Here is a 19,763-nt window from a genome sequence, read left to right as displayed (position 1 = left end):
GCAGCATAATAACGGTGGCAATGGTAGCAACAACAACGACTGTACCTGCATTCTGCTGCTGCTTTCTCCCTCCATTGGCCATTTTCTCTCTCTTGCTTCCTCACACAGAGCAAGCTCAGCAGAAGGCCGGTGTGAGTCACATGTCTGTTGCCCACCAATCACAGGAGCAGACTTCCCCCGCTTCCTCCAAGTAACTTAAAAGCCTTCACACCCTGACCTCAGCTGTGTGTCTCAAGCTGTGCAGATCACAGAAGGCAAGCATTGCAGCCATGAGGGTTAACAACTTACTACTTCATTCTGAGGAAGTGGAATTCTGCACCCCGTATTCTACTGACAGGAAAATACTAATTTTATAATTAGTGTATGATTACGTTTAGTATGTTGTAGCTTTAGTTATGGTATTTTGTAATTAATTTTAATTTGTCTAAGTCACTCTGAGACTTTTGTGTAAAGAAGCAAATATATTGAAAATAAGTTAAAATTATGTTTTTGTCTCTGCAAAAACATGATAAATAAATCTCATGACCACCTCCAGTGGAATACTATTACTATTTACATGTTATCCTGTTCTTCTAAGGAGCTCAGAGTGATCATTTGATTTCCACAACAACCATGAGAGGCAGACTAGGTTAGAAGGGACTATCCTGAGGACATTCTGTATGCTTCCTGGCTGAGGGTTGGTTTCAAATCAAATATATTTATTACGGTCATAGACCAAAACACATACATACAGATTAATACACAGCAGTAACAATAGCAAAATACAATAAACATCTAAAACTCTAAAATTCTAAAAAAAGCAGTTAATCGATTAAAAATTTCAGTTAAAAATTAAGCTACAAATGTCTCTACCTCGTGGTTATCAGAGATCTTCTACACAGAATAGCAGCAGAACAAAAGCTGGCAACCTTAGCTGTTACCGATGGGGAATGCTCAGATAGAAGATAATCTACATAAAAAGTTTCAGACCTACCAGGGAGATCTTGCAGAATGGGAGAAATCAGGTGAAGTCTAAGATCTCGGTAAGAAGGACAGAAGAGTAGTACATGTCCAATCGTTTCTACTTCTTCATTACCACACGGGCATAATCTATTTTTATAAGGTATTTTTTTATAACGCCCTTCCAGTAGAGCCGATGGGAGAATGTTAAACCTAGCCCACGTAAAGGCTCTTCTAAATCTGGGTAAGGTTAAAGTGTTCAGATAAGGAGCCATTACAAATGGCCTTGGATTATATCTGCGCTTGGTGATCAGCAGCAGATGACCCTGGAGATCTACATCTCGTATCCGTTGTGCTATGACTTCTTTAGCTTTTATATAACCCAAACTAATAATCATTGGCAGGGAAAATCCTAAACTTAATATTTTAGCATTGATCATCTTCTTCCACTTAGATTGGAAGGCATCCGAGAGTGTGAGTGGTGTCAGACCCACGGGGGTGAATATCATCTTCAGCCAGGAATTAATTCTATATGACCAAACACGTGATTCAATAGTAGGGAGCCCTACCTCTAACCGGAGAATATTACTGGGGATGGTTTGTACCTAAGTCTTCTAGAACTTAGTCTTACACTTTAAGCTCTACACACACTACCCTGGTTTTAGGCAAACCTCATAGAGTTGTTGTAACAATAAAGTACTTTGGGGATGTTGGTGTTTCATGCTGCAATTGTAACCGCTCAATGTGCCATGGACTCACTAGGTGGCCTTGAACAAGTAATAATACTCTTGCTAGCCTCTCCCCAAAGGGTTCCTATGAGTGATGAACAGAAATTCAGCTGATGAAGCTGTTCTACCCGTTCCAATTGTTGGTTTGTGTTACTGTTAGAGGCACAGGAGGATGAAGTTGGCAAGCCTAATAAACAAAAAGGGGGGGGGAAGGCATGTGTGTGTGTAGGGGGGAGTGTTCAGCCGTTGGAACATGTGTCATCCAATTCTTCCCCACCAAAAAAAGATACAAATGGTTCCTTTTAAAAAAAATCAATTTTAAATGTGCTCAGCACAAATCCCTCTGGACCTATTTGTCTGGAATTTAGCAGGGTTAAACCACACAGGAAGTGGCTACTATGTCTGCAAATATATCCAATTCTGATAAACAAGAAAAAAGTTAAAGCCATTTAAAAAAAATCCATAATAGTGAATGGGAAGTCACAAATGCTTGGTTTTCCTGGACTGAGATTCAGATTTAGTCCTAAATTGGGCTGCCTCTGAATCAGTCCAAACAAAATTGGACTGTTCTGAACTGCTGAATCTGGGTATGAACCCAATCTTGTGGCGGGTGCACTTCCCTGGTAAAATATAATTTTCAGCACTCTCCCCTAGTGACAATACCGAAAATTCATGATTGTTAAACTAGTATAAAACTTGTGAAAGAGCTATCCTCAGATAACTGGTTGCTGGATAGTGGTTCTAATCTAGGAGTAATTCAAACAAGGATAGTGTGCTTACTCTCAGGCTTTCTGGAAATGCTCCTTTCAGGAAATGTCCAAGAAATTGTAGGCAGAAAGAATGTTATTTGGCCCAATATGTTTTAGTTGCTGCATTAAAAAAAAATGAAGGAAGGAAAGAAATTCAAATGTCAGTTGTTTAAAGTTGGGTTACTAAGCTGATGGGATGTTGCAATCATAGGAGAAGCTGTTAAAATCATTGAGGATGTACGATTTAGACAGATGCTTTTCAGATGAAATGGTGTCTAACATTTACTTGAAACAACGTGGGCTAGAATTTGTTTTTCAGAGTTCTGAATTCAGTGCAGAAAGAATGCTTGGGCTACTTGGATTGTGAGGTTATATATTGTGCAGTTTGTGTTGTATAATTTGTATTTAATTTAACTGATTATTTAAAAAATGGCATACGAATAATTTTTAAAACTATGGGTGGTATCCAGCTGAAGAGTTCCACTAGGGCAAGGAGCTTTAGCGGAGCAATGGAACTTCCCTACCTTCTGTCCATGCATGCCCCTTAAATCTGTTCTGGGGTTTTCTCCAATCCTCTAGAGCAGATTTACGGGGTGTGCAGGGGGAGAGAAGAAGGCAGGGAAGTTCTATTGCTCACCTAACACTCCTGGCACTAGTGGAACTATTTAGCTGGATACCACTCTATACAGTTAATTACATAGTTAAATATTCATTTTTTTTTTAAAAAAAAATCCATTTCAACCTGATATGCTGGGTTTGGCTCCTATCTGTACAGCTATGAAATATAGCTACCATGAAACAGGTGGAGCATATGCACACTACAGGTTTTTATCCGTTTACATAACACCCTGGTTGAAATTGAAAACCAGTTAGCATTAGCAGTTATTATTTGGTTATGTTGCTAGAGGAAATGCAAGATCATAACACTGTATTGGGATTTGTGATAGGAGGATGTGGCTTCTGATAGCAGCAGGAGGATGTTCTAAAACAACAAGGTGATCACACAGCAAGTGGCTCTATAAAAGAGGGTCAAGGTCCATCGTCAGATGTGATAGGGTGCATTTGGTCCAAAAGAAGTGAGGGTGTTCTCTGACAGGGTAGTGACATGTATTGGGAATAGAATAAATCTACTGGGGGGAGGGGGGCAGCATGTGCTGCCGTTCTTGGGTCAAAGAAGGTTGATCTGTGCGTGTAAGCTTGTATAGCCTTGAGGCTGGAGACAAACAGACAGTTTTTAAGAGCTGAAAGTGGTTTGAGAGAACGACGTTACAGATGGACCATCCCACACATTTAGTGGATGTGAGAGGGGAAAGGAGGATCATGCCTGCTGGGCACCCCATTGGCCATCAGTCAAGGTTCCTGCTAGCGTGGAAGGCTCTTGTGTGTGCTTATATCTATACATGGTTTGATTGCCTTTGACACAAATGCAACTGCACAGCTTTGAGGGGTGTGTGGCCAGTAGGAGGTGCCATCCTTCTCTAACCTTGTGTGTTCATATATATACATTTCTTATGTCCCACTTTTGCTTTTGAGGTTTTGTGGGCTTTTTAAACGGTAATAGCGCTTGCAAAATCTGTTTACCTGAAGCTAAAACAGGATGAATGTGCAGATCATGGGCGGAGATCCCTTTTTCAAACCACCTTCAACTCTTGGAAGAATGAAGTTGTGAGAATATAAGAAACATGACGTAATTAGCAAAAGAGGGCATTTATTGGTACTTTTTTTGAGTGCAAAATATATATCACTTTGTCCAGAAATGTGTCCTTGAGACCCTGTGGAGCAAACCAAATGAGTTCTTGAAATTTTTTGTTAGTAGCTAAAAAAGGCAGACCTTTCAAACATGTATTAAGTTCATTTATGAATCGCTTCCTATGCAACATCTCAAAGTGATTTAGCAATATAAATATCAACAATAGACATAAAACAATTTCATATATAAAAAGAATTTCAAATCCAGTGCTGCCAAAGCTTCTTGTGGCTGTTGTTGGGGGTGTCGTGGTACATGTCTACATTTTTATTTAATTACTTGCAGGTGTTTTGTGTGAATCTGTTAATAGTATAATATATTTATGTTTATGGGTTGTATTCAACTAAGTCCTACTCAGAGTAGACTCTTTGAAATGAATAAACCTAAGTTACTCATGTCTATTAACTTCAGTAGATAGGGATGGGCAAGCATTTTGATTCAGTTCACATTTCAGACCGTATCGATCAAAATTGCACTTTTTGAAACAATATGAAAACTGAAACACAGCCATCCTTTGAAATGTGCACTTATTCAAATTTTGTAATGCAATTCACCATCCAAACAATGTTTATAAAAATGCATATATTAGGGCAGTGTTTCCCAAACTTTTTTTATTTTTTTGTTGCTGGACTACAACTCCCATCAGCCCCAGCCAGCATGGCCAATGGTCAGGAATTATGGGAACTGTAGTCCAGCAACAACAAAAATAAAAAAAAGTTTGGGAAACACTGTATTAGGGGAAAGCATGCATATAAATGAATATGTGAGTGAAAATAACATGAAAACATGAATTATATGATGAGAAATGGCCTGCAAAGATGTGTACATTAGTCAAAACTGCCAGGAGAAATTTGCACTAAAATGCTGGAGAATTTTCTTGAGGATTTTTTTTAAAAAAAATAGCAAATAGCTGCAGAAATATGGAGAACTGCATTTAAGATTGGAAAAAATGAGTAACTGAGAGAACTGAAATTGACAGATCTTTCCATCCCTAACTCTAAGTAGGACTGGCATTGAATACCACCCTCTGTTTTTAAATGTGTTGTAAATTGCTCGGAGACCAATGTATAACAAGTGACTGACAAGCCTAGTTAGTAAATAAATAAAATACTAATGGAGACTTGGATAAAAAATCCCCCTTAAAAGGTTTACTGAATATGGAACCTTCAATAGGTGCCCAAAAGACAACGGTGCCTGTCTGCTGTGCAATGGGAGGGACTTCCGAACTTCAGAGACGATGAACAAATGTTGTTATCTATATGTGATCAGCTTCCATTATTACTAAAAGAGTTTCATCCTCAAGGCTGCAATCCTATGTACATTTAACCTTGGAGTAAAATTCCATTATCTCATTGGAACTTCTGAGTAAACATAGTTCTGTATTTGTCAACCTTATCAAGCCTTCCAAAAACGATCGACTTAGGGTTGTTGTCTCATGTCTCTGAGCTGCAGATTTAAGCCAGGATGATGAGCTGTGTAAACCTGGGTTTAATGTGATGGCTTCTCACAAAGAATTAGGACGATCTGACAGTGAAAAACATACTTGGCAAGAGATCTCTAGCTCTTTCAAAGAATGACAGTGCCCACGGTTACTTTGCTGAAAGCCACAACAGTTTTCTTTTTTTAAAAAGAGGCTTGTAAGCCATGCACGCTTATAGCATAGTGTAGAATCTTTAGTGATGCTTCCTCTTCTGAATCTCATGGCTGCAGAAACCTCCACTGTTAAAGAAAGTGCAGCAGACATGAGTAAACCTATTTGAGGACTAAGAGGCTTCTCAGCCTCTACCATCAGAAGTCTGGTCTCAGTCCAAAAGCAAACAACCATAAACATTTCCCCAGCAGATTAAACAGTGTGTGCTGTATTTGCCAGATTTTTTTTAAAGGCAGGCACAAAGCTAGAGTTTTGTACTGGAGATTTCCTAAGTTTCTTCCAGCCAAGGGCGATCGTATTTATTTATCTATTCAATTAATATTTGATTTATATCATGTCCTTCCTCCTAGTAGGAGCCCAGGGCAACAAACAAAAGCACTAACACTTAAAAACATCATAAAAACAGACTTTAAAATATATTAAAACATCTTTAAAAACAGACTTTAAAAAGCTTTGAATACATCTAAAAAAAACAAAAGGTTTAAAAACAGACTTCAAAAAGCAATTCCAGCACAGACTGGGATATGATCTCAATTTAAAAGGCTTGTTGAAAGAGGAAGGTCTTCAGTAGGCACCGAAAAGATAACTGAGATGGTGCCTGTCTAATATTTAAGGGTAGGGATTTCCACAGGGTATGGGCCACTACACTAAAGGTCCGTTTCCTGTGTTGGGCAGAACAGACCTACTGATAAGATGGTATCTGCAGAAGGCCCTCACCTGCAGAGCGCAGTGATTGACTGGGTATATAAGGGATAAGACGGCCTTTCAGGTATATTGGTCCCAAGCTGTATAGGGCTTTGGACACCAAAACTAGAACCTTGAACTTAGTTTGGTAGCTAATACGTAGCCAGTACAATTCCTTCAGCGGCGGGGTGACATGTTGGTGATGCCCTGCTGCAGTGAGTAAGTTGCCCCGGCACATTTTGCATTAGCTGCAGCTTCCAGACCAACCTCAAGGGTAGCCCCACATAAAGCGCATTACAGTAATCCAGCTTGGGGGTTACTTGTGCGTGTACAACAGTGGTCAGGCTATCCTGGTCCAGAAACGTCCACAGCTGTCTTACCAGCCGAAGCTGTTAAAAGGCACTCCTAGCCACTGAGGTCACCTGGGTCTCTATGACAAAGATGGATCCAAGAGCACCCCCAGACTACTGACCAAACTCAGGAACCACCAACCCACAGCGTCTCCGCCTTGCTAGGATTCAGACTCAGTTTACTGGCCCTCATCCAGCCCACCACAGTCCAGGCAGCAGTCCAGGGCTGCCTGGAATGGTTATGGCAGGTGTTCGGCACCTCTGACCCCTGGGCTAATATTGGCCTACCAGGGGCTCCAGTTTGGCCTGCAAGACCTTCCTCCTCAAACCATACCCACCCAACCCTTGTTTGGGATTAAATCCTGCTCAATTTGGTTGCACGCACCTGTTCCCTACTGGGAACGTGTGCGCAGCCAAGGCAAGCAGTCTTGTGGAGTTTTCTTTGCAGGCATCGACTGTGAGAGTAATTTCTCCTATGCATAGCCAATGCTTGCAAAATACAGGCTTCTCAACACACACACACCCGGCTGCCGATGCTTCAAAAGGCACCTTTCTCCTGTCCCTGTCACTTAATAGAGGGAAGAAAGAAGCAGTTTGCCAGCTATATGCTCGGCACTTTCTAAAACGCCAGCCATAGGGTTGGCAGCACCCCTTGAGCTGTGGCTGTCAGATACTTGGAAACCTTGCACAAGGAATTTTAACAGGTGGATAGGTCTCCCCATCTGTCAAGCATGATGTCATGTGATTGAGAGGTGGATTGCCCTGCAGGTTGCTTCCCCACCCCTGAGTTTTGGAGCAGTGAGACATTTAGGCCAAGGGGGCCGCAGGTGTGGGGAACCTTTGGCTCTCTAGAGCAGCCTTTCCCAACTGGTGTGCCTCCGGATGTTGTTGGACCACAACTCCCATCAGCCTCAGCCATTGGCAATGCTGGCTGAGGCTGATGGGAGTTGTGGTCCAACAACATCTGGAGGCACCCTGGTTGGGAAAGGCTGCTCTAGATGTTGCAAAACTACAACTCCTATCAGCCCCAGAAAGCATGGCTAGTGGCAAGGGATGATGGGAGTTGTAGTTCAGTAACATCTGGGGGAATTTCTGGCCCTCCACCCCTGGCTCGGGGTTTGGCTGAATAATAATAATAATAAAAAGCTGATGAAGCATAATGGATAGAACAGGGGTAAGGAACCTGGTGCCACCCAGATGATACTGGAGTTTAGCTTCTGTCAGTCCTAGCAAGCATGGCCAAAGGGGGGGGGCAGGGATGATGATCACAACCTTTTGTGATTCCTTGTAGCCAACCTGGCTTGTGATCCTGTGTCTTCAACCCTGCCGTGCCTAATCGGATCTCCGTGTGTCCATTTGAAAACAAATGAAAGCACATGAAAACAGATGTAACTGGACCCAGCAATGGAAGAGGGTATCTACACTGGCCCAATGACATTCTGGCTGGCCATATACCACTTCCATCTTCATTCACCTGGTGCATGTGTAGGAAGGAAAAGGCTTGGATAACCTAATCAAGGAAGTCGCCATCATCATTAAACCCCAGACAATACAAGCCACCACCACCTCCTCCTCCTCTTGCTGCTGCTGCTGACCGCACAACTAGCCGGTGCAGATGGAGATGCCAGTGAGGAAGATTCAGAGGGGGGCCCCTCAGAGCAGGTCCTCCTGGCCACGGGACCAGTCACTTGAGCTATGCAGACAAGGCAGAGTGAGCCTCTGGTTTTCCCTATTGTGGGGGTCACATCAACATCAACACAACGGCCACCGTCTTTAGCCCCCAGCTAAAGCCGGTCCTGCTCACTGATCACAACCTGCCTCCCAGAGAGATGGTCCACTTTCAGAACAGTGGACACACAGGCCCACCGAGGCTTGAGTCCTGGAGCCTCACAGCTGGTGGGCGCTCCCACACACCCCTTGGGAGGAAGGAGAGGCAAGAGAAATGGTGGCAAGCCACACCAGGAAAGCGATAACCTTTTACCTGCTTGTTGCCCTCCTCCATGGTCAACATAATTTCAGTTTTCTGACACTTTCATAGAGAGGCTTATGGGCTTCCCTTGGTGAATTCTGACTTTTATACTGTGTTGATGTATATGTTTATGAATATTATTTATGTATTTTGCTTTGTAAATTAATTTGATATTTTTATTGTACCTTGTGTATTCTGTTGTAAACCGCTTTGAGATCTTTTAGATAGTAAGCGGTCTATAAATGGAAATGATGATGATGATGATGGGAGCTGGAATCCCAACAACATCTGGAGAGCTGCAGGTCCTCAATTCTTTGGGTAGAGTATAGGACTAGCAATACAATCTTATGCTCACTTACTTGGGATTAACCCCTGCTGAACACACTGGAATTTACTTTGTAAGTATGCATTGAAGTGCTCTGTTTGGCCTGGAAAAAAATAGGTATTGGGGCGGGAAGCTATCTGTGGGTTGTATCCAGTGCTAGTCCTATGCAAAGTAAACTTACTGAAATGAATGGGCACGACTAACTTAGGTTCATTAACTCCAATGGATGTACTCTGAGTAGGGCATAGTTGGATACAATCCTATGAAACAGGACTATTGAATGGCCATAGGGTTGTTGTTTCAAAGACAAAGGTAAAATTTGGTAAGCTTGCTGAAGAAATTATTATTTCCATCTATATTGTATTGTACTTATGGGCAGTGAAACCACCAACACTTATTGGTTCAGCTGGTGTCCACCTCCACGCTCTTTGGGGAACAAAAGCTGCCAGCAACAAAATCAGTTTGCAGACGTGGTGTGCTTTTTTTGGTGCCCATCTGCAAAATCACTTCAATATGCTATCCTGAAGCAAGATATGACTGAATTCTAAAGAACAGCAGCATCAATGAAGCAGCTATTTTGCACTTCAGAAAGTTGGAGGAAGGATGTTTGAGTCAAGATGAACTCATTGAAACTGCACTCTCCTGAATAGGCATGTATGGGATTGTGCTGTCAATCTTCCTTGCAAGACATTTTGCCTATTTCTACGATACCAAATTAAAAGATTCCTATGGTGAAGAAGAGTAGCTTTGAGAGCAGCCTGCATTTAGAGCAGAGGTGGGGAAAAACGTCAGGCTTAGGGGCGCTGTGTGTGTGGGCCTCCAGGCCTTTCTTACTTGCCCTTGAGACTCTCCGTAGGTCATTTCCAGACCACAGGCCCTGCTCTGTTCCCTCTTTGAGAGAACTTTTGCCTGGCTAGAACGTTTCCTTGAACTCTGATTAGCTGGATGGAGGATAGAGAGGGGTGTATATTTGTAGGAACGTTTGACTTTTGTATGGCTGGAATGAAGCCTGTTGTCCAAATAGGTAAGAGTGGCACATCTGTTGCTCCGCCCCCTTTTTTTGTTTCTGGCCCGGCCTGCCACTGTTATTTATTTATTTATTTATTTATTATTTCAATTTATATACCGCCCTTAGCAGAATAGCTCTCAGGGCGGTGAACAAACAAGATAAAATACAATATATCATAGTAAAAAATCACAAAAACATGTACAAACAAACAACAGAAAGCACAACAAAAACGAAATAGAACACAAATTAAGAAGGATACATGTTAAAAGTAGAAAGATTAAGAAAATTAAAAGATTAAAATGCCTGGGAGCATAAAAAGGTCTTTACCTGGCGCCGGAAAGATAGAAGTGTAGGCGCCAGGCGTACCTCTTCGGGGAGGCTGTTCCACAACTCAGGGGCCACCACAATGGTAAAATGCATTCCGTGCCACCGAGGCCACTTGGGCATCGAGAGACAAGGAAGAATCGAAAAGAACCCCCAAACTACGTACCTGTTCTTTCAGAGGGAGTGTAACCCCATCCAGAACAGGGTGAACATCCACCATCTGAGCAGGGAAGGCATTCACCAGCAGTGTCTTGGTCTTGTCTGGATTGAGTCTCAGTTTATTAGCTCTCATCCAGTCCATTATCGTGGTCAGGCAACGGTTCAGCACATCAACAGACTCACCTGAAGAAGATGAAAAGGAGAAATAGAGCTGCGTGTCATCAGCATATTGATGGCAACACACTCCAAAACTCCTGATGACCGCACCCAGCGGCTGCATGTAGATGTTGAAAAGCATGGGGGACAAGACCGACCCCTGAGGGACTCCACAATGGAGAGTCCAGGGTGTCGAGTGATGTTTCCCAAGCACTACCTTCTGGTGACGGTCCGCGAAGTAGGAGCGGAACCACTGCCAAGCAGTGCCCCCGACACCCAACTCCGCGAGTCTCGCCAGAAGGATACCATGGTCGATGGTATCAAACACCGCTGAGAGATCAAGGAGAATCAACAGAGTCACACTCCCCCTGTCCCTCTCCCGACAAAGGTCATCATACAGGGCGACCAAGGCTGTTTCGGTGCCAAAACCGGGCCTAAAACCGGATTGAAACGGATCTAGATAATCGGTTTCATCCAAGAGCGCCTGGAGCTGGCCGGCAACCACCCGTTCCAAAACCTTGCCCAAAAAAGGGACATTCGCCACCGGTCTATAGTTGTTCAAGTTATCTGGGTCCAAGGAGGGTTTCTTTAAAATAGGTCTCACTACTGCCTCCTTGAGGCTACCAGGGACTACTCCCTCCCTCAAGGAGGCATTAACCACTTCCTTGGCCCAACCGGTGGTCCCAGCCCTGCTAGCTTTCACTAGCCAAGATGGGCAAGGATCCAGAACAGACGTGGTTGCCCGAACCATTCCAAGCACCTTGTCCACTTCCTCGAGCTGCACCAACTGAAACTCATCCAATAATGAAGGACAAGGCCGTGCTCCGGACACTTCAATGGCCTCCCTGGGAGGTTCTCTAGAAGGAAATATTCTCAGGCGGAAAAAGGTTCCCCATCCCGATTTAGAAAGAGAAGGCTTCAGCCTTGAGGGAGATCAGAAGACAATTAAGCAGCAGGTTATAGTCTCACAGAGCCTCTGCTTTCTCTGAAGGAGGAATGGGATAGACAGACAGCGTATACTGCAGATAGAATAAAATGTTGCAGGTGGGGTAAACCCCCCTTTTTTAAAAGTAGGAAACCTTGGCAGAAAGGTGTAGCAACTTTCTGTGGGTGTGGTTGTGGAGATTTTAGACCTTACTCCCTCCACGTATTATGTAACATATGTTGGTTATAAATTCCAGGATCTACATGTGAGTCATGTGCACTGCATGACCTTTAGCTGAATGCTGAAAACTCCTTTTGGTTTACCCAGGCAGGCATGGCTGGCTTATACCATTGTTAGGGTGACTTTTAGCACCTGGCAAAGCAGTGTAAAGCTCACCTCAATACCCCGGGTGTAAGTGCAGGCGGAGGAGAGCCAGATGGGCCCCTGTGCTTTCTGCCAAGCATCGGCAAATCATACACAGTTACCAGCTGGTTTCCTGAGGATGAACGTTGTACAAGCCTGCAGTATGTTTCAAGACCATGATACTTGTTTTTTATTTCCATTGTAATATTGAATGTAATTATTTATGCATTGTCCTTTAAGGATGTGTTGTTGTTGTTGTTGTTTTCCTTTCATAATTTATATGTTATGGCTGTTTTGCTCCTAGGATGTTTTTGCTTTTCAAATCCCTCTGAGTGATACCTAACACCATCTTGCTGCCTGAGGTGAAACAGCAAATGTCGCTTCTCCTCCTCCCAAGTTAAGGTGCACAGCCATAGTACCAAGGGTGGTCAAGTTAATTTGGAACCTGTGGCAGAAAATCCTTGGAACACCTCTCCTGCTCTTTCATGACTCTTTCATGCTCTTTCATGACTCCCCAAATCAGATGCCTGGGGTGTTTCTGGGAATAGTGACAGAGTGTCCTGGAAGTCTCAAATATTCAAAAGCCAAGAAGTTTGGCTTTGTCTCATGAGCTTTTGATCCATTAGTCCAGGTGTGGGGAACCTTTGGCCCTCCAGATATCACTGAACTACAGGTAGAAACACACTCACTCTTCTGCTCGTTCCAGTGTGTCTCCACCTTTCTTTTCTGAAAAGAGGGCACATGAAACTAGTCAAACCCTGGGCCTTTAAACTGTAAAACCTAGTGGAATCAGCTTAAGTGGGTTTTTTTTAATTGCTCCAGAGAGATTTTGCAGCTGATCAGCAGATCAACCCGTTCCCCCTCCAGGTGTGGCCAATGTAAACGCTTTGCTGTAGGCGACTAGCATGTTCACAACCTACAATTCTTATTGTCCTTGTCATGCTTGCTGGGGCTGAAGGGAGTTGTCACTCAGGAACATGTGGAGTACCAAAGGTTCCCCAATCCTGCTTTAGTCTGTTGCTGTTTTGCCATGGAAGGTATTGCAGCTATGTTTTCAAGAAAAGGATGATGAGAAAATATTATCCTAAGGAAGGACTGATCTGGTCTATAACTATATTTTCATCTGAAACATTTGTAGATGTGAAATAATTGGGGACCACATGCAGAGGAAGCCATTGTGGTTCCCTTCAGGTGTGATTCACTACAACTCCCATCATATCTGACCATTGGCCAATAATAATAATAATAAATAATAATAAATAATAATAATAAATATGCATACCCCAAATTGTAAATATTTTCAGGTTATGAGGCTGCACGTCTGATCATATTCTAGAATGTTCCCTTTCATGGAAAAAATACCTTAAAAAAAAGAAGTGAGCCTTAAATAAATAGAACTTGTCTAGAATGTTGCTTCCTGATGTGCAATCTTGCAGTGGGTTGTGTTTTTTTATGTGAGGGAGCTTCCCAAATCAGTGCCTCTATCTCCAGTCTGAAATAGTCCAGTCTGCTATAGTGCCTCAGGATTCTTACCACCTAATTCTGCTGTATGTGTAGATCTTGGATAGAAAGACTTCTGAGACTAGCAATATTTTCCTAACAGGCTTGTAAATATCCAGTTCTTTGCCTACTTGCCTGTGGTTTATTAGGTAGAGAATCATTAATAAACTGGAAGATATTGCCTCCTCCCCACCCCTTCCCCATTTATCAGTCAGGTGCCATAAGTGATTAACATAGTTACATGGTCTTAGGAAAGCTGATAAATGTTGTTTTTTGTGCGCCATTAACTTTGTGAATAAAACAAGATTATTTCTGCCTTGTGTGGGGGATGGGGTGCTGAATCTGCAAATTGAATAGGAGCAGTATCTCTGCCTCTCTCTGTGTATTAGGCTGTGAACACACTAGTTGCCAACATCAAAGTGTTTCCATTGGCCACACCTGGAGGGGCAATGGGTTGATCTGTAGACCGTATATATGGGGTGGGATTGCCAGTTCCTTCCCTGGCCTTTCTTTGCCCCCCAGCGTATGCCAGGTACTCATTTTACCAACCATGGATGGATGGAAGGCTGAGTGGACCTCGACCCCTTTTACCGGAGATTCGACTTCCTCCTTCCATTGGAATCGAACTCCGGCCGTGAGCAGAGCTTCGGCTGCCTTACCGCCGCTTACCACTCTGCGCCACGGAGGGTCAATTAAACGTAGTAGATTAAACAAAATCAGCTCATTTTTAATCATAATGTAATAAAGCAAAACAATGAAAACAGCCAGCCCCCTTTATAACAGAATTTCATCTAACTACAGTTTATATCTGTTTTCTAGTTTACTCAAACACACCCTTACAAGATCAGCACACTCATGTTCAAACATATCAACAGTCTAAACTAACATACTCAACTTACTGTTTTAACACCTAAAATCGCACTCTGCCAGCACTGGAATCCATGTCTTCGTGGCTGAGTGGGGCTTGAAGAAACATTTTTTGGTGGTTTGAGTGTGAGCAGAAAAAAGGGAAACAATCTGTGTTTTTAGTGCCTGCTGGAAAAGATTGCTAAGAGTTTCTGACAGACAGAAACAACTTTTTAGGTTGGGGGGGGGAAGCTTGATTGATGTTGCTTTGGGACTAGTAGAGCCAGTCTGCTTGGATGCTTGCTGTCCATCTGCTTAACCTATGTTTGCAGAGGCACCATGCTTTTACAATACTCTCTTCCCATAAAGAACTCCCCCCCCTTGTGAATGGCTGTCGTAAAACTCTGTCACTCAAGTGTGTGCGCGTGAGAGAGAGAGAGATCTGAAATACTGTTTTGACGAACTGGAGTGGAAATGTGTGTTTTGCACTGATGCTAATTAACAGGAAGCCTGAAAGTGAGCGTTTGTCACATCTTGGTTTTCCCCCTCTCTGAAGATAACTTGTAACTTGAATTTTTCCATGGTTTTTTTTTTTTTTTTTAAAGATGCTGCCTGTTGCTAGAGACGTTGGCTGCTGGAAGAAACCAGTTAACAAAGACAGAGATTGTAACACTGAGAGGTGTTGGACAGATGAAATGAATGTCAAAGAGTTAAATCCATGCCCCGGATTTCTTGGACAATCTACCAACCTATCACCATAACCACCACCACCACTAAAAACCCAACCCAAACCAGATTACCTAGTGTTAGGCGTAAATGTTAATTCTTTTCTAACATGTCTTTTGTTGATGTGATTTTCTTAATAAATACTGGTAAGCGCAGCTTGTAGTGTGCATAATCTACAGTTGGGCAATACCATTATTGAGACTAACCAAAATGTCATTAAAAGCGTGGCAAACTTTTGAGTTCTGAAGAACGCTTCACCAGACAAGTTGTGAAACAAAGCAAGGGGGAAGGGAGATGAGGGAAATTTTTTAAAAAACCCCAAAGTACAAAAATGTGTCTGATGTTGTAGCCATGAGACCCGCTTGTAGGTTCGAAGATGGAGATTGCAAGCTGAATAAGGCCCTCCCAGGTGAACATCTAGAGTTCTGGGGTAAAGAAGCAACAGCTGCTTCTTATTTCTGAACTCCCAAAGTCCAACATTTTGTCCAGGTTGTACTTTGGCTTACATAAGATGACTGCTAATCAGACCTAAAGACCTGTCTAGTCCATTAAGCTGTTTCCCAGAGTGGCCAATCAGATGCTTATGGGAAGCCAACAAATAGGACAAAGTACATAATAGCAGTGCTGTATCTGCCAAGTATGAGTTAGGACGTTCTCAGTCTTGGCACCCTGACTCAGAGCTTGGAAAAGTTACTTTTTTGAACTACAACTCCCACCAGCCCCAGCCAACATGGCCACTGGATTGGGCTAATGGGAGTTGTAGTTCAAAAAAGTAACTTTTCCAAGCTCTGCCCTGACTACAGAACGCCTTCCCCAGTTTTGGCTTGGTAACTTTTCAACACTATCTAAAATATTCACTTAGGCTGTGAACATTTAAAGCACACAACTCCCCCCCCCCAGTCTCCTGGGAAGAGTAGTTTGTTAAGTAGTAGTTTGGGAGCTGTAGCTTTTTGAGGGGTAAATTATATTCCCAGAATTCTTTGGGGGAAAAGCCATATGCTTAAATGTAGGGTGTGTATGCAGTCCCAGACCTTTGCTTAATTGGAGGAAGGGTTGAGTGGTCTTGTGGATGCGCTGATGTCTTGTAGTGACATTGAGTTTTGAGGTAATATTGCTTGGTCTTATTATTTCTGACATTTTTATTGTAACCCGCTCTGGGATTTATTTTTAAATGAAGAGCAGGCTATAAAATTTTCTAATAAGTAATAGCACTCATGTTCCCTAGCAACTAATATTTGGAGGCATACTTGCTCTGATCTTGAAGGTGGCATGTAGTCATTATGACTAGCAGCCATTAGGGATGAAGGAGAAATTAGATTCAGTTCACATTTAAAGCCAAATCTATCAAATCCACATTTTCTGGGGCAATATGAGAACTGAAGCACAGTCATCCATTGAAATTTATACTTATACAAATTTTGTGATGCATTTCTCCACACAAGCAATGTTTACAAAAATGCATATATTAGGGGAAAGTATACATAAAAATGAATATGAGTGAAAATAACATACAAAAATGCATTATGTTATGAGCCAGAAAAAGAGATAACAATATCCTGGTTTTGATTGTTTTTACCTTCTTGTAAAGGCTTGAAAGGTGGGTACTATTGTACCAGTCAAGGCTGTAGCTACTAGAGGAGGTAGAGATGAAGGAGAGATTTCATTGCATGTAAAGTCAGATCTACTTAATTTGCACTTTCCAAAACAATACAAGAAATGAACCACAGCCATCCTTTGAAATTCACACTTGTTAGGGTTTAGAATCATAGAATCATAGAGTTGGAAGGGGCCTTGTAGGCCATCGAGTCCAACTCCCTGCTCACAGCAGGAAATCCACAGCTAGAGCATCTCCCGCAGATAGCTGTCCAGCCTCTGCTTGAAGACATCCAGCGAAGGGGATCCCACCACCTCCCTAGGCAGTGGGTTCCATTGCCGAACTGCCCTTACTGTCAAGAAGTTCCTTCTAATGTCCAATCTGAATCTACGCTCCTGCAACTTAAAACCATTAGACCTAGTCCTACCCTCTGGGGCAGCAGAGAACAAATCTGTAAAGTTATTGATTATTCAAAAACTGCAAAGGAGTCACAGCTTCACAAACAATGAACAACTGCCAACTCCATAGGTGAGAGGTTCTGCAAACACACCATCTATACTAACACAGAGACAGCCAAAGGTTGATTGAGGCATTTTATTAATTAGCAAGAAAAATGGTCAAACACCCTCTCATACCCTTCTCACACAGTCAGAGCTTAAATTCTTACAAGATTAAAACAGAGTAGGGGAAGACATTTTAACACCCCTGGAGGTAGGGGAAGGGCCATAGCTCACTGGTAGAGCCTCTGTCTTGCATGCAGAATGTCCCAAGTTCAATCCCCGCATCTCCAGGTAGGACTGAGAGAGAACCCTGCCTGAAACCCTAGAAAGCCACTGCCAGTCAGTGTAGACAATCCTGCGCTAATGGGCCACTGGTCTGATGCAGTATAAGGCAGTTTCCTGTGACCTCTTATCAGGATTCTGAAAAGACCCCAGTCTTTCCTCTGCACCTAATTAAATATTGTTTCCACTTTCCCTTGCCAATCCCACTGTAGCAATACTAATGAGGTAAATTTCTAGCTTTCTTATTGGTCCAGCACAAATACACGTGTCACCAATTCCCTGTTCTTGTGTGGGTTTTTACTCATGTTCAGGGGAGATCTGACTTCCTTGTCCTTGTTGTCAATATGCTCCTTGTTCTTGCGCTCAAAATAATTTTGATTCAAACCTCACTAGGATCATTGCCTGATGACCATCTTTGATTACTTCAGTGGGACCACTGCCTCATCCACTCTTAGAATTTTCTGCTCTCCTATCCTTATCAGCAGTAGGATGTCAGAAGATTGATTTATCCCATGTCTGATCTCAGGTTTGATTTCACTTCCCTTTCCTTCCACTTTGGCTATTTACTAGTTCAGTACATTTGAAGCCACTAACCAGCATCACTATGAAATTCTTTGCAAGCGCTATAAGCTCCTATAGCAATCTTATAATACTAGGGTACATATACACCTTGGCCAAAATACAAAATCCCTAATTCCAAAAGTCCTAACACACTTGCCAAATTTTGCAGTGCAGTTGTTGTTGTTATGTGCCTCAAGTCAGTTGCAATTTATGGCAACCCTATGAATCGGTGACCTCCAACAGCATCTGTCGTGAACCACCCTGTTCAGATCTTGTAAGTTCAGGTCTGCGGGTTCCTTTATGGAATCAATCCATCTCTTGTTTGGACTTGCTCTTTTTCTACTCCCTTCTGTTTTTCCAAGCATTATTGTCTTTTCTAGTGAATCATGTCTTCTCATTATGTGTCCAAAGTATAATAACCTCAGTTTCATCATTTTGGCTTCTAGTGACAGTTCTGGTTTAATTTATTCTAACACCCAATTATTTGTCTTTTTCGCAGTCCATAGTATGCGCAAAGCTCTCCTCTAACACCACATTTCAAATGAGATGATTTTTCTCTTATTCACTTTTTTCACTGTCCAACTTTCACATCCATATATAGAGATCGGGAATACCATGGTCTGAATGATCCTGACTTTACTGTTCAGTTATACATCTTTGCATTTGAGGACCTTTTTGCATTGGAGGACCCTGATAATCCTTGACAAGTTCAATGTCTTCGTTGTCAACTTTTAAGTTACATAAATCTTCTGTTGTCATTACTTTAGTCTTCTTGACATTCAGCTGTAGTCCTGCTTTTGTCTTTTCCTCTTTAACTTTTATCAGCATTCGTTTCAAATCATTACTGGTTTCTGCTAGTAGTATGGTATCGTCTGCATATCTTAAATTACTGATATTTCTCCCTCCAGTTTTCACACCTCCTTCATCTTGGTCCAGTCCCACTTTCCTTACGATATATTCTGCATATAAACAAATAGGGTGATAAAATACACCCTTGTCCCACAACCTTTCCGATTGGGAACCAAGCAGTTTCTCCATATTCTGTCCTTACAGTAACCTCTTGTCCAGAGTATAGGTCATGCATCAGAACGATATGATCTCTGGTGCCTCTTCCCTTTCTAAATCCAGCTTGGACATCTGGCATTTCTCTCTCCATATATGGTAAGAGCCTTTGTTGTGGAATCTTGAGCATTACTTTACTTGCATGGGATATTAAGGCAAGAGTTTGATAATTAATGCATTCCCTGCGATTCCCTTTCTTTGGAATTGGGATGTATATTGAACGCTTCCAGTCTGTGAGCCATTGTTTAGTTTTCCATATCTCTTGACAAACTTTTGTCAAAATTTGGACAGATTCAGTCTCAGTAGCTTGTAGCAACTCTGTTAGTATGCCATCTGTTCCTGGTGATTTGTTTCTCCCAAGTATATTAAGAGCAGCTTTCACCTCGCATTCTAAAATTTCTGGTTCTTCATCGTACAGCTCCTCCGTGAATGAATCTGTCATCCTTGCATCTCTTTTATAGAGTTCTTCAGTGTATTGCTTCCATCCTCCTTTTATTTCATCTCGGTTAGTTAGTGTGTTCCCCTGTTGATTATTCAACAGCCCTCCTCTTGGTTTAAATTTCCCTTTAATTCCTCTAACCTTTTGGAATAGGGCTCGTGTTCTACCCTTTTTG

General features: G+C 42.4%; 1 protein-coding gene across 3 annotated transcripts in view; it reads left to right on the top strand.

The window, feature by feature from the left end:
- STAT6 (signal transducer and activator of transcription 6) overlaps window positions 1–19,763 on the top strand; it is an 82,309-nt gene that overhangs the window by 10,563 nt on the left and 51,983 nt on the right. Inside the window, exon 1 of one of the 3 annotated variants that reach the window (XM_061614619.1) lies at window positions 12,103–12,239. The exons of the other annotated variants lie outside the window; for them this stretch is intronic. The gene's annotated coding sequence lies outside the window, so the exon portion shown is untranslated. Of the gene's footprint in view, window positions 1–12,102; window positions 12,240–19,763 lie in introns of those variants that run through there. 3 annotated transcript variants of the gene reach the window in all.

The sequence above is a fragment of the Rhineura floridana genome, chromosome 3 (genome assembly GCF_030035675.1).
Source record: "Rhineura floridana isolate rRhiFlo1 chromosome 3, rRhiFlo1.hap2, whole genome shotgun sequence".
NCBI classification, from domain to species: Eukaryota; Metazoa; Chordata; class Lepidosauria; order Squamata; family Rhineuridae; genus Rhineura; species Rhineura floridana.
Note: the sequence above shows the minus strand (reverse complement) of the source record. Positions and strands in the feature narration are given on the sequence as shown.